General features: G+C 39.8%; 1 protein-coding gene across 1 annotated transcript in view; it reads left to right on the top strand.

The window, feature by feature from the left end:
• The window catches only part of Fmn2 (formin 2), a 312,755-nt gene that overhangs the window by 160,920 nt on the left and 135,263 nt on the right, over positions 1-16,572 (top strand). The gene's annotated exons all lie outside the window — the stretch shown is intronic.

Here is a 16,572-nt window from a genome sequence, read left to right on the forward strand (position 1 = left end):
TCGTCAGAGCTAGCCCCTACTCTCATTGTTAGGGGACCCACATGATGACCATGGTGCACATCTGTTATGTGTAGGGGTTCTATGTCTAGCTCATGCAAGTTCTTTGTTGGTGGTTCAGTCTCTATAAGCCCCCATGGGTCCAGGTTATTTTACTCTGTAGGTCTTCTTGTGTTGTTCTTGATGTCTCCATATCTTTCAATCCTTCCTTCCACTTTTCAACAAAACTGCCCGAGCTCAGTCTATTGTTTGGCTGTGGGTCTTTGCCTCTGCTTCCATCAGCTGCTGGATGAAGCCTCTCAGAAGACCATTAAGCTAGATTCCTATCTGAGAAAATATCCTTATTAGTGTCAATGGTTGGCCCTCTCCCATGTTGTAGGTCTCAAGTTGGGCCAGTCATCAGGTTGCCATTCCCTTTCAAGTTTCTTTTTTTTTTTAATTTATTTTTTTATTTATTACAATTTATTCACTTTGTATCCCAGCTGTAGCCCCCTCTGTCACCCCTTCCCAATCCTGCTCTCCTCCCTCTTCTCCTCCTATGCCCCTCCCCTAGTCCACTGATAGAGGAGGTCCTCTTTCCCTTCCACCAGACCCTAGCCTATCAGGTCTCATCAGGACTGTCTGCATTATCTTCCTCTGTGGCTTGGTTAGGCTGCCTGTCCCCCTTCAGGGGAGGTGATCAAAGAGCCAACCACTGAGTTCATGTCAGAGACAGCACCTGTTTTCCTTACTAGGGAAACCACTTGGACACTGAGCTGTCATGGGCTACATCTATGCAGGAGTTCTAGGTACTCTCTATTCATGGCTCTTGGTTGGAGTATCAGTCTCAGAAAAGACACTGTGCCCGGATTTTTTGGTTCTGTGGCTCTCCTTTTGGAAATCCTGTCCCCTCCAGGAGTCTATCACCCCTTCTTTTATAAGATTCCCTGCACTCTGCCCAAAGATTGGCTATGAGTCTCAGCATCTACTTCGATACCCCACTGGGCAGAGTCTTTCAGAGGCCCTCTGTGGTAGGCCCCTGTCCTGTCCCCTGTTTCTCCCTCTTCTGATATCTATGCCATTCACCTTTCTGAACAAGGATTGAGTACCTTATCCAGGGTCCTCTTTCTTGCTTAGCTTCTTTAGGTGTACAGATTTTGGTATGATTATCCTATATTATATGTCTAATATCCACTTGTAAGTGAGTATACACCACTTGTGTCTTTCTGCTTCTGGGATATCGCACTCAGGATGATCTTTTCTAGTTCCCACCATTTGCCTGCAAATTTCATGATTTCCTTGTTTTTAATTGCTGAGTAGTATTCCATTGTGTAAATGTTATACAGAAATATAATATCTGTATCCATTCCCCAGTTGAGGGACATCTGGGTTGTTTCCAGATTCTGGCTCTTACGAATAAAGCTGCTACAAACGTAGTTGTGGACACCTAATTGTTGACAAAGATGCCAAAACCGTACAATGGTAAAAAAAAAAAAAAGATAGCATCTTCAACAAATGGTGTTGGTCTAACTGGATGTCTACATGTAGAAAAATGCAAACAGATCCATACTTATCGCCCTGCACAAAACTAAAGTCCATGTGTATCAAAGACCTCAACATAAAACCAGACACACTAAATCTGTTAGAAGAAAAAGTGGTGAAGAGCCTAGAACTCATTGGCACATGAGACAACTTCCTGAACAGAACACCAACAACACAGCCTCTAAAATCAACAATCAGTAAATGGGACCTCATGAAACTGAAAAGCTTCTGTAAAGCAAAAGACACTGTCATCAGATGAAAACGTCAGCCTACAGACTGGGAAAGGATCTTCACCAACCCTATATCTGACATAGGGCTAATATCCAGTATATATAAAGAACTCAAGTAGTTAACCAGCAACAAACCAAGTAGTCCAATTAAAAAATGGGGTATGAAGCTAAACAGAGATTTCTCAATAGAGGACTGTGGAATGGCAGAGAAACACTTAAAGAGATGCTCAACGTCCTTAGTCATCAGGGAAATGAAAATCAAAATGACCCTGAGATTTCACCTTACACCCATCAGAATGGCTAAGATCAAAAACTCAAGTGACAGCACATGCTGGGGAGGATGTGGAGAAAGGGGCACCCTTCTCCATTACTGGTGGGAATACAAACTTTACAAGCACTTTGGAAATCAATATGTTGTTTTTTTTTTTTTTTTTCCCGAAAACTAGGAATAGTTCTACCTCAGGATCCAGCTATACCACTCCTAGGCATATATCAAAAATATGCTCAAGTATATAACAAGGACATTTGCTCAGCCTTTCAAGTCTCTTAAAATTTTTTTTTTATATTCCTCAAACCTGTTACCTTCTGTATTCCTAAGCCCAAATTTATGGAATCTTTCTTCTGCCTACTGAAATCTGTCATTGAATACCCCTAGTGGAAGGTTCCTCTGTTATTGTACTTTTGACCAACATAATTTCCTTTTCAGTCCTCTTTTAGATTTTCCGTCTTTTTATCAATGCTGTCATTTTGGCTGCATATCATTTTTTTTCTTAATAGTTTTCATATCTTTCTTTGAGATGTTTACATTTCTTTTCTTTCACAGTATCTAAAGACTGAAGCCTCAGTCTTTGAATAGCCCACAGTTTTCTGTTTCTTGAAAATCTATTTGAGTAATTTTATTTAGAGCCTTATAGTGAAGCAATACATATCACTACCTGGCATTCCCTTTTTTGTCATTTTTGTTTTTACTTTCATTAGGATGTGATCTCTTGGGGCTAATAATGAGACTGTGCTTGAAGCCTTATTCTGGCAGTGGGTGATCACTTCCTGACTCTTTCCTATGTCTATGCTTGCTTTTATGTGCTGGGTCCTAAAAGATGAAAAGGAGAAAAAGGAGTTGTGGAAACAAATCATGATTCCTTAAGGCACTTGGAATTTACTTCAGCCAAGCAGAGAGGGGATCCTACAAGTGAGGTGCAACAATGGCCTCCCCTTTCTATGCACCTTTATGATCAATATTAAGATGATCAAACCAGAGAGCATTGATATCTGGAACACAGAGCCCCTTTCTTTGCTTTGTAAGCTAAGTGAGCAGATTCACCAAAAGTATAGACCAATTCTTCTCCTGGAAGTTGCAAACTTGAGAAACAGACCAGAGACCCTAAGAGATTGCATCAAGAAGATTTTGATATTACTAGTTTTGTCTAGGTGAGAAGTCTGATTTCTAATTCTTCATATTATGTTATATTTCCAAAACGCCACCTTAAAATGTTGAGATTTAAAATTAAATATTCATTTAAAATATTTTAACATAGCCTTTATATATCATGAATCATACTTCTAACTATTGATTTAAATAACTTGTCTATTATTTGAGCGTTTATGTGTCATCTTGGGATTGACATCTGCTGCTTGTATTTTTCCCTGAGAGTTGATGTAATTTTTCTGTGCTTTTGTTATATTGGATAATTTTATGTTGTATCTTAGGCAATACTTACGAATGTATTTTATTATTCTCTGTATGAAATATAACACTTAAATGAAATCATTACTTTGTGGGCTTTCTTTTTTCATAAAAAAGAAATTTAATTTTTTAAAAAAAATATTCGCTGTCTAGGATTAGTTTTCAGCAGGAGACTCAGTGAAACACTCTTGTGTTTGTAGTTCACATTGGAAAGTACATTGCATCATTGAGAAACAATTGAAGGTAAAAAATAAAACATGGTTGCTTTGGAGATGCCGGAGTAGATAAAAGTATTTGCTATGTAAACATGAGGACCAGAGTCCCCCAGAACCTGTGTAAATGCAGAACGGGCATGGCAACTACCTGCAATTCCAGTCTCAGAATGCAGAGAGGTAGATTACTAGAGGCAAGAACAAGCTAGCTAGCCTGACTAGTCATGTCAGAGAATTCTGGGTTCAACTGATAGAACCTGCCTCAAAGAACAGTGTGAAGACTGATCGGGGAAGACTCTTGCCCTTGACTTTGGGCATCCTTATGCATCTGTATATGAATTTTCATAGACATATATGCATATATGCACTTGCATGGAAACATGTGCTCAAACACTTGTGAACTAGCATACAGCTGTACATGCATACCAAATGGACTATTTCTTTTAAAAAATAAAACTACTCAGAGCCATTAGCCATGTATAACTAAGTGATAGTCTTCAAGTAGAGGACATCTTTAGCTGACTTTTTCCTTCAGTTAGTTAATTGCACTAGTAAGGAATGTAGCATACAATTTGAATAATGCTGCAATATGACAGTTGCAATAAATGCAGACATGCAGAAATATGTACTACAAAGTGTTCTGGAGTATGCATATTGTACAGTTTTAATATCACAATATAGTGTGTTTCTGTGTGTTTGTGTGTTCTTTAGTGTATGCCGGAGTAAAAGCCAAAGCTTAATATTGAGATATCTTCTTCATTTGCTTTTCAACCTGCCAGTTCAGATTCAAATGAAAAACAGAAACCAGGGAATAATACAAACAGTAAAATTTATCATAATAAAAGATTATGATGTGATAGGAGAATATATTAAAGTGACAGCTCTCACCAATACCTCGGGGCCAAATAACCATGCAAAGGGAAGGACAAATTTTGAAGGGGTCCTTCAAGGCTGTGCGCAGACTCACAGGGGAAGGGATGGTTATAGCTTGTTATTTTGTCTGGGCCACTGCTAATAGGTAATCAGAAAGCAAGCTTTCCTGTGGTAGGTAGATAGACCATGGGCATTCTTTCCAGAGTTAGCATACTGTAGTTGTTAAGATGCCTGGAGTTTAGGGTATGTTTACAGAGTCCAGGAAGCAAACCTTATGGGCAAGGTGGGCAGTGTTTTAGGACAGGTGCAAGTGATCAGGGAGCCTAAGGCCTCCCTCAGGCCCTACCCAATGCATGTGCCATGGGACAGTACCAGGCTACACTTAGATGTCCTCAGATGCCATTGCTGCTGGTCAGTCCAGAGAGAGAAAAGGCATACAAGTGTGCATGGGAAGATGGTGGCTCTTTCTGATGCAGCCTCTCCAGCACCTCCTAATGGCCAAGCGTAATTCTCCTGTGAAGAAGGTCATGCCAAGTGCTCCCCTACTCTTTTGTCTTGGAGTAGGTTCCAGGAAGTAAATTGGGAGGTGGACAGCAGTAAGTGGCAGAAATGACAGAGATGATTGAGGCTTGTGGATATATAGTTTTATCTGTCACGTGAGTCATATATTATTTGTGACTCCACATGACATATTTTATTGCTATGAAGGGTGTCTGAAGGAAGGTCAGGCTTCCTTCCAGAAGCTTAGGCTCTGTATAGATTATCTTTGGAACCTTTTAAGCTTTATTGTGTTGGCTTACTTATGCTAACTAATTTAAGCAAGGCTACCTGAGTAGGTCTGTGTGTGTGTGTGCGTGCGTGTGTGTGTGTGTGTGTGTGCGTGTGTGTGTGTGTGTGTGTGTGCGCGCATGCCTGTCTGTGTGTGCATGTGTGTGCATGTGTGTGCATGTGTGCTATCTGACTAGGCTTAATTGTATCTTCCAAATTAGGACATTTGAGGGGACATGCAAATTTTATCTACGAAAAAAAAAAAAACAAAACAAGCAACTAATGTCTTAATTCCACTTTGTCACAAATATAGGAGAGGTAATCTTTCATCGCATTCCACTACTTACCCTTGGGGACAAAATATACAGCTTATGTGAATGCCTTCTCATAAATACACTCTCTTTTTTGCCAGATGCTTAAATGCCAATGGGCTGTTTTAAAGTAGTTGTATTTGATCTCCCTGAAACAGATGGAAGTATTTGTTTTACAAACCTTTTTTAGAATGTAATCTTTTTTTTCCCCCTTCCCTGATTGCATATGTTTGGCAGGGAGCTTTCTTTTCTAGATGTGAATGAATTTTGGGCAGTCTCCAAATCTAAACACACCCTAATTTCAAAAACCACAATCCTGAGGGCCTGATTCCTGTTTATCGAGGAATTAAGACTTCGTGAAAACCACATAGTTACTATATACGGTCCGCTGTAGTGAGGTTTTAAAAACAAAACTCTTTATAGTTTATTTAGGGTTACTGAGTATCATTAAGTTCACAGAGTCAAGTCTTTGTAGTATATAGTTAGTTATATGTATGTGTTGCTTTTGATTCTTAAAATGTGCTCCTATTATGACATCTTGAGTTTATGGGGTGAGTAGAGAGGGATTCTGCCACAGAAGTGGTAGAGTTATCATGATGCATTCCTTACTTTTATTTAGTGTACTGAATGATTGATATTACATCTAAAAGCATCTAACATATCCATGGACAACTGTGAATTGAAAGTTTTTCTTTTTAATTTTTCATTTTGCTTCGTGTTGAGAAAAAGGAACAAAAGAATCCTTACTTGTCTTTAGAAAAAAAAAAGTACTAAAACGAAGCTAAACCTTGGAAGTCAATCCTATTAGAAGTTCAAATGGAGAAGAAAAAATGTGAATAAAGATAGGAAGGGAACAAATTCTACACCCCTGTGTGATTAAGCAGCTCTAATCCAATTTAAAGGATGGGGGAAGGCAGGTAGGGCCGGCAGAATAAGAAGTCTAAATTTACACTTCTCAGGATTAAATTTCACAGGCATACTTTACAGTTTTAGTAATCTTCACATAGGGTGGTACTTGACATACCAGCAGACTTTAATCTGGAAGGGGGCTGGCGTGTGTGTCACATGATACAGCACCCTGAAAAGCGTATACCACGTTGCATTAGTGAAAATGAATTGGATTAACCATCTGTGTTCCTCTAGCTTCCTAGAGGAATTTAATTGATTCTTGTTTTAAGCAACATTTTACCATCAGGTTCTTCAAACAAAAATGTATTCACTTTCACAATGTAAGAATATTAAAACTCAACTCTCCAATTTCGCTGTGCTGCTGAGTTGACTCATGGAATCCTGTAAAGCATGCTCCCTTTTACCTGCAAATATACTGAAGGTGAGTTTCAGAGTTAAAGATGAAAAGCGGTAGACTTTGAACCGCTCACAGATTGGTTCCATAGTCTTAATTTTTTAAAAAAGTCCAGATGATAAAATTACTGTGCTTATATTTCAATAACCAGCTGTGTGGCATACATTGCTAGAAAGTGACTTAAGCTGATTAACATTGCTGCAGTAGTAACTGGAGAATGGCGTTGGTTAGTCAGACTTGCTTTTTCTCCTGTTTTAATATTCTTTTAGACTTTGAGAGTTGATTTTCCCAAGGCACCTTTAGTGAGAGCACTGAGTATCAATCATGGTTGTCCTTCCCTTGGACAGTCCGTTGCTAATATGTGTGCTGTGTAGTTTTATGTGTGCAGGGTGCTTTAGCAGGGAAGCTGCCTGGTTTGAGTTTTGGCTTTGTTTGTATATTTGGTTTTAGTTCTATGTAGTTCTGGCAACTTTACCATCTTTCAGCTCTCTGGCCCCTCACCACCTGGCTACTTAGACTTTCACACTAGAGACAAAGGCCACCAGACCTGTCGTTCCGTTCCTTCCCGATTTTCAGGAAACTGTTTCCATGTGTCCGTTGTCTTACGGTTTTGCATTGTGGTGTTCTTCCTCCTGGAACTGCTCTGGCCTGTGTAGTGTGCACGTATTCATTTGCTCCCCATCTTGCTCAAGTTGTCTAACCTCATGAAAATTCCTCCCTTCATATTATCTGTCCTTGACATGCAGTAAGTGCAATAAAACCATTTACTGAGTGGAAACACATAAGCATTTATGGTATGTGTTTAACATACCAGCCTGAACAAATTCCTTTGGATGGTATTTGTTTTTAAATACCAGGTTTCAGAGCTAAGGAGATGGCTCAGTCAATAAGTGTTTCCCACATAAGCATGGAGACTTTAGTTCGTTCACATCTGCAGCACCCGTATCAGAAGCTGGGCTTAGCAGTACATGTCCATAAGCCCAACACTGGGGAGACAGACACCAGACAATCCCTGGATCTCACCGGCCAGCCAGCCAGTGAAGCAGCATCAGCAAGCTAGAGGTTCAGTGAGAAAATGTGTTCCAAAATATAAGATGGCTAAGAATCAAGGAAGGTATTCAGTGTCAGTCTCTTACCTCCGCGTTCACACACACTCACACGTGAATGCACACGTGCCTCGAGAGAATATGTAAGCACGTGTACTATATATGCACATAGGTTTTGATAGTCATAATGTTAATAGCAATATGGCACTGAGCACATGTCCCACAAAGCTAATTTAAGAGCTTTTCATTAGAATTTTAACTTCATTATTTGAAATGTCAGGTATACGCAGAACATACATTAATTGTACCCAAGCCAAATCCATCCTCCCACTCCCCAAAAAACCACCCTCTACCTCTTTCGTGCACGTTCTCCTGGCCCTCCTTGTTCTTGCTTTCCCTCTCTAAGTTTAGTGAGTGGTTCCTTCGTGATAATGGGTGTGGTTCATTCATCGGAGTCCAAGCAACCCACTAATGGCCACATCCCTGAAGAAAAATAATCCCGTCAGCCCTTGGCGCCATCAGTTGCCAAGAGCAACTTGTCTAGGGCTTGAGCCTCATGAGAGTACCCACCCATGGGGAAATGCCAGGTGGCTTGATCTCTTGTAGGTTTCATGTGGGTAACCTTGGCCTCCGTTTGTTCATGAGTGCAATAGCTGTGCCATGTCCAGAAGATTACGGTGCACAGCGCACTTCCCCACTCTCTGATTCTTTCTACTCCGTCTTCTAAAATGTTTCCTGAGCTTTGGGCGAAGGCGTTGATACAGATGTTCTTTTTAGGGCTGAACACAGAAGCAATCCCTTACTTCTGCTACTTTGGCCCGTTACATGTCTCTACATTGACTACTGCCAACTGCAGAAGGATGCTAATGGCAGCACTAACATAAGGAGCGAATTGCTGATACATCTAGTCTTGAGCTAAAGGGTGCCTTCTCAGATCCTTCTGGCTCCAGCAGGACCCATATGGTGAAAGTGGCTGGGGGGAGTCACTGGATGGAGAGGCACTCACCTTCAGCCTCCTTGTGGATTTCTTAGGGCTTGCATGGGCTCAGATTCTCAGATCTGTTGCACACTTTCCTGCCAAGGCCTCCATCTGGCTTGATGACTTCATTTCCAGACATTTCCTTATTGCAGAACTATCTGGTTTTGTTCTTTTGTTTTTTGTTTTGTTTTGTTTTGTTTTCTCATGGTGTTTCAGCTCAGATTTGAAATCCGCAATCTTACCTAGAAGTTGAGTGTTGCTTGCTACTTTTAAAAACCGTCTATGGCTACATTATCAGTGTCCCAGAAAGCAGAGTTTAAGAACAGAATCCGTTAGCCTAGGTGAAATGCACTTGAGAACCTTGAATTCTTACAACATTCCTCCCTTCCTTCCTTCCTTCCTTCCTTCCTTCCTTCCTTCCTTCCTTCCTTCCTTCCTTCCTTTTTCTTTCTTTTGGAGGTAGGGCCTCTTTGTATTTCTGGCTGTCCTTGAATTTGCTACGTAGACCAGGCTGGTCTCAAGCTCACTGCTTAACATTGTTTACCTCATTGTACACCTTGACATTAGCTTTTAAGGTGACTACTCTCACTTCCTTTTCCTTTGTGGAGGCACCATATACACCCAGGTGTCAGTTTTCAATTCCACAAATCTAGTACATGGCTTGCTTTTGCAAAAATTACTTAGAATGTCTCACAGCTAATCTTAAAGAAATATATTAACAGTTATTTCTATTCACATACAGACAAAAACCTTCTGATAGCTGCAGAGAGGACAAACTACAAATTTATAATGTTATATGATTTATTGAATAATGTGAGAGCTAGCATATAATTAAACCAGAATATATAATGGAGTAGAAAGGTGTTCTTACCTGTATTTGTTGTCTCCTTGGATACAATAGCTAAAAATACCTATTTAACTTCTAATACTATTTACCAAAATGAAGGCCCCATGATTAAATTGAGGTATGGCTTGTCCAAGGTATTCATCATAGTTTTAACATGGGCCTCTCTGTATCTATTAGCATTTATATTAAAATATAGAATAGTTCAAATATCAAAAATGCATATAAAATAATAATGCATATTAATACTTTGAAAATATATAGTATATGCATTTTATTTTTGATTTCAATTCACTGCTGCGAAATACATTGCATCTATTTACTCTAAGTTGGAAGGAGACAGTAATTTCATTGTGCATCTAAAATATGCAGCAATTTTCTATTTAGAATTCACATGCTAACTTGAATATTTTTGTTTTTATTTTTATGTGAAAAAACCCACAAACTATAATACACTTTAAGTCCCCTCTACCATTGATGGGAATGGTTAGATCATAAAGGCTGCAGTGGTTGGAGGAGGGAAAGTGTGACATCCAACTACAGCTGGGGGTGCAGACATCACTGGAATAGAAAGAGCAAAGGGGGTTACAGTACTCTGCATATGCCAAACTCACATTCTCCTGAAGAATACTTAGACTAGCTACTGACCTCTTTTTGGTTCATACTGACCAAAATTAAAGATATGCAATATTTCTGCTACAGAGAGAGAGAGAGAGAGAGAGAGAGAGAGAGAGAGAGAGAGAGAGAGAGAATGGGAGGGGGGAAAAAGAGATGCCGCCACGATCATCTTCATTCCTTAGAGAAGGAGACAGAGATGTAGTCCTCAATAAATATGTCTGCAGTCCTTCAGTACTGCCTTAATCCTAGCTTTGATCCTGGCTTCTATTTCTTCTCATGTTTGAATTCTAAATGTAAACCTTCTTCAATAATAGGAATACTTGTTTGTGTCTCTTTTTATTACAGAGTCCTTTGGTCCTTTCATGACATCCCCCCCCATCCTGAACATGAATTTTACATCTTTGTGTGTGGTGGTGAATTGTTTATACGTTCTTGTCTCTCTAGCAGCCATTGTTTTCGTGTAAGTTCTATTTCTCTGCGATCTTCTCCCTGCTTCTCGCTTTGACAGCATTAACAAACCTTTCAGCTCGGTAGGACACAGACAGTCTCTCACACATACACTCTCAACCATTCAGCAATCCGAGGAGGACAGACTCTTCTGACACACACACACTAAACATTTTCCAGTAATTTTCCATGATGACAGGGAAGCATTAGTGAAATGGTACAGTTGGCCAGCAGATATAATAAATTCTTTCAACCTGGTGCCATAAATGTCTGCTTAGACCACCCTTAAATTCTTTTATTCTGCTGATGTTAAATGAACGTACTTAAGACGAGGAACATTGTGGTTTATGTAGACAGCTTCCAGGTTTGGCTTGTGTATGGTTATGTAAAGAGAGGGTTTTTTGTTTCATTCCATTTCTTTCTCTCTCTCTCTCTTTCTTTTCTTTTCTTTTTTTTTTTTTTTTTTTTTTTTTTTTTTGTAATGGTAGCAGTGTGTGGGAGGAGGCGTGCTGGAGGTAGAGCCCAGGTCTCTACACAGGCCAGGAAAATGTTCTTTCTCTGAATTTCAACCCCCGCTTTGATAGTTATTTTACATACCTGCTAGGAACCTTGCTTATCATTGAAACTAGGCCCTGAGTTGCAATTACGCATGAACTGAAGAAACAGTCATTGGCTTTGACGTATGACGCTTGATATGGTCATCAACTTTCCTTGCTTATTGCTCGTGATTACAACGGCTAAAATTTAATTGGGCAATAAATTTATTAAAGGAGTAAATAATTAGCTCTCTTAATCAGATGTAGAACTCCTAGGATGTTTCCCTTCACTGGACTTACTTAGGAACTTGAGTGGTTCCAGATGGTGCCTCATGTATATTTGGTTCTGAAATTCTTGTGTGCGTTCTGTCATGTTTGCGTATATAGTTAAATGTTCAAAATTTGGAAGTTTCCCCCAAATACTTTATCACTGGATGTGTAACTTTCTATTCCTATAGTGCATTGTAGCTATTTTCAAATTTCAAAGCTATTAAGTGGTTTTGTGTATTCTTAGAACAAAACATGTAGATGGTAGGTGAGGACCTATAGGATGCTATACTGTTTTTCTTTTTTCCTTTGATAAAATACTTGACAAAAGTTATTTGTGTTTGAAGGCACAGATCATCATGGTTGGGAAGGCATGGTAGCCAAACTCCATGGCAGCCATCCACATCATATCCTTAGTGAAGAATAGGAGCCGGATGCTTGTATTCCATTCACTGTCTTCTTTCTACTCAGCCTTCAGCCCCAACCCATGGAGTTCTACCACGCACATCCAGGATGGATCTTCCTATCTCAAACACTCTGGGGACTCCCTAACAGGCAATCTTAGAGGTTTGTCTCCAAGGTGATTCCAAGTCCTGTCGAACTAATGATCAAGGTTAATCATTACAAGCATGAAAACATCCTGAAAGATTTTAAGATTAGAAGAGGTGTAGGCTGAGAAGATGTCCCGGTAGATAAGGCTACCTGCCACCAAGCCGGACAACCTGAGTTGATCCCTGGAACTCCTATGGTGGAAAGACAGGACTCACCCTACAAGTTGTCCTCTGAATTCCGAGTATCCAACCCAGAAACAAATAAGTAGGGAAAAAAAGAGTGATTAAAGGATGTATAAGTCAGCAAATAGTAATATAACAATTATACTCTCTTGAATATGTAATGTAGAAGAGGATAGTTTAAGGGGCCACTTAATAATGTAAAGTGCTGTGAGACCAAAAGAGCTGTTTAAGCATGAAAAGGGTATTTTATCTATAACATAATTTACATAGATATATTTTAATATCCACAAAATGAGAGATATTATCAAATCTCATATTTTATTTTTACCCGCAAAATCCTTAAAGACTATATGCATAATCACAGTTCCTACATTGGTCTGCACTAGGCCCCCTGCATTTGTGCAATATAGCTCTTAGTACTTTTGTACTAAGTATATATATAGCTCAGTAGTACTCTTATGGGACTCCTGAATGTGTGAATGAGGGCAGCTCTGATCCTTGCTCCTGCCCTCGAAGCTCTTTTATTTTTTTGTTGGCCTGTCTTTTCCAGCATTGATATGATTGGCTTTTGTTATATCTTATTATATTTTATTTTGTGATGTTTTATTTTTATCTTTTTGAAGCCTGTTCTTTTCTAATGAGTGATAGAAGGGGAAAAGGATCCAGGTGCGATAGAAGGGGCAGAGAAACTTGGAGGAAGAAAGAAGGGAAACTTCATTCAGATTATATTGGATGAGAAAAGAATCTATGTTAATAAATGGGAAAAAAAAGACTACATGCTTCCCATGGAACAGTGCCAATATCAATTGACATGTTACACGCTGGTGGGGGTGGCTTTTGCCAGGTCCCACTCCTAGACAAAGAACTACAGGCAACTAATAGCTGCTGGGAGAAGGGATAAGACCTCTTAATGGTTATGTAATATATAGTAGTCAGCTTCGCCACTAACAAAAACAAACCTAGCAGCTTTATTTATATTTTTATGTATATATGTGTATATATATATATGTATATATACAATAATAATAATAGCAATAATAATGAAAAAAGAGGCTACTGGAGAAACATGGGAACAGGGTAGCTGGGAGGAGCTATAGAGAGGAAAGGGAGAAAAGAAAATGATTTACTTGTATTTCAGTTAAAAACATATTTTAATGAAGAATGACTCCATACGGCAGACTACTCTGGATATTAATGTTATAATAAACATTTGCCATATTTGCCACCTTTGTGAATGGTGAATGTGAGATTAAATGATGACAGCCTACTGTGGTCAGTTGTAAGAGAGTTTCGTGACGGGAGTGAGATGGCCACTGATGAAGCAGCAGTGAGTACTGAGGTCTAATGGAGCTGCAAGGGTGCCCACTGTGAGCCGGAGTATGAAGTGGTCCTTAAATGCTGGAAAGTATCTTGCTGGAAAGAACAGGTAGGGGCATTCCTAGATTCAGTTGGGCAAATTCGTAAGGAAATTGTTTTGAGGATTGGTAAGGACAGATATGGTCAGGTTGCTCTGGGTTGGCAGAGCATCCACACAGAAAGGGCCAAGTCTGTTTCTAAGTTATTTTGGAGCCTGGATTTAAACAGAAATGTTGCCTTACTGATGTGGGATGAAAAGACTTAGATGGCTAAAAATATGCTTCTGTTTTTCATGAAAAGCATATTGTTTTCTAGAGCAATAGAACTGGTAGAATAAATACATATTAAAGGGGATGCATTAATATTATCCCCTTTAATTACATTAATACATATTAATAACATCAATACCCAGAAGGGTATCAAAGCAGATGCTGAGACTCATAGCCAAACTTTGGGCAGAGTGCAGGGAATTTTAAGAAAGAAGGGGAAGACAGAAAGACCTGGAGGGGACAGGAGCTCTACAAGGAGAGCAACAGAACCAAAATATCTGGGCACAGAGATCTGAGACTGACACCCCTACCAAGGACCATACATGGAGATAACCTAAAACCCTTACACAGATGTAGCCCATGACAGTTCAGTTTCCAAGTGGGTTGCCTAGTAAGGGGAACAGGGATTGTCTCTGACATGAACTTAGTGGCTGGCTCTTTGATCACCTCCCTCTGAGGGGGGAGCAGCCTTGCCAGGCCACAGAGGAAGACAATTCATCCAGTCCTGATGAGATCTGATAGGCTAGGGTCAGATGAAAGGGGAGGAGGACTTACCCTATCAGTAGACTTGGGAGGGGTATGGGAAGAGATGAGGGAGGGTAAGATTGGGAGGGGATGAGAGAGGGGGCTACAGCTGGGATACAAAGTAAATAAACTGTAATATATAAAAAATAAATTAAAAAAAACAAAAATAATATTAATACATATTAAAAAGGGATGTATTTTCATGTTGTTCTCTAGTGCAATAGAACTGATAGAATGAATGCACATTAAAGGGGATGTATTAAATTGACTTATACTGTATAGCTTGGGTGGTCCAACAATGGCTACCTCATACTGAAGAGGCTGAGAATCAGACAGGTAGTCAGTCCACAAGGCTGGGTGTCCTACCAGTCATCCAGGACTTCTTGGAAGCTTCCAGGAGAGATGCTGGTCTGCAGTCTACATTGGAAACATAAATTATCAGGTTCTGATAACAGTGGAGGTAGCAGCAGAGGCAGCAATAGGGAAGATGCACTTGCCCCAAGGTTCAGTCAGGCAAAGTGCAAAGTTCCCTCTTTCTATCCTCCTCTTATCTGATTTGTCACCAGAAGAGTCACACACAGTAAGAGTGGTTCTTCCCACTTCAGATAATCCGATCATGAAAATTGGAATGTCTGGCAATTCATATCTAGTGGTTCTAGATCCAGTCTACTTGGAAATGATGGTTATCCATTGTCACAAGATTGAGTCTTCCAAACAGAATAGATTTTGGAAACTAGATCAAACCTCAGGACTTTTTGATCTTTCTGCTTTGTTTTACTTAATATTTACTGATTCAGAATAGACTGAAAAATAGTACACTAATGTCCTGAATACCTTGTCAGATTTCACCAAAATCCTACCCTAACAAGAGTAAACTTGCAATGGAAATTAACACTTGCGTATTTTGTGGAATCTTAGATTCTTCATGTTCTGGGGTGAGGAAGATTGCATAAGTACCTGTCTGGATAGAAGGTTCTTACCCTTTTTATTGCATGCATTACTTTATCACCACAATCAAGACACACAAGGCTTTCACCCCTGAGAAGGTCCCTTATGCTGACCTTTTAATTATACACTCTACCCCCTCTTTATATTTTCTTTGCCTTTGGAAGCCAGCCTGCACACCTGCGTGCTTGCACAAACACACACACACACACACACACACACACACACACACACACACACATTGTATTTTCTGGAACTTTCTGAAATCTTGTGATCTACATGTTCTTGCCTTGATCTATTCATGCTTGTCTCTGAAGGAAGTTAGTAGTAGTCCTTGAGAAGTTCCTCCTCTGTAAAGTGGGTGAAGAGATCTGTGGCGAATCTGTTCTCAGGTTGCCAGACCATGTTCAGAACAGTTGTCTTTTTCTACATGGTATAGTAAGACCCATGTGTTAACTCAGAGATTGCTGAGAGTTTCCACCTCATTCTGGGAAAATTTGTTTGTTTGTTTGGTTGGTTGGTTGGTTTTGGGTTTTTCAAGACAGAGTTTCTCTGTGTAGTGCTGAGTGACTTGGAACTCTCTCTGTACACCAGGCTGACCTCAAACTCACAGAGATCTGTCTGTCTCTACCTCCTGACTGCTGGGATTAAAGGCCTGTGCCTCTAAGCCCAGGAAGGGCTGGGCTTAGTGGCATTATGAAAGCATTACAAAAAGCTGATAAATTAACAGTCAGTAGTTATCATGAATTCCTGAGATGTCGATGATACAAATTGTGGGAAGAAGACTGAATGGCCCAAACCCAACACAGATGACTCAGCAGGGGAATTCCAAGTATTACCATACAGACACAAAGAAGAGGATGAAAAGCAGACAGTACTCTTCACAGATGGTCTTCAAACAAGCAAATTCTGATTCCCCAGAGAATATCTGCACCCATGTCATTAGGGTACACGTGGCCCATGCACAGCATATTCCTGATCCTCTCTGGAAAGCATGGGTGGTCATAGACCCACACAGGATGTAGGAAGTGTCATATTCTACTGAGGAAATTGCTTATAGACTTGTTGCATACCAAGGCATCAATATCTGTAATTTCTAGCTGTTGC

Source organism: Meriones unguiculatus, chromosome 11, assembly GCF_030254825.1.
Source record: "Meriones unguiculatus strain TT.TT164.6M chromosome 11, Bangor_MerUng_6.1, whole genome shotgun sequence".
NCBI classification, from domain to species: Eukaryota; Metazoa; Chordata; class Mammalia; order Rodentia; family Muridae; genus Meriones; species Meriones unguiculatus.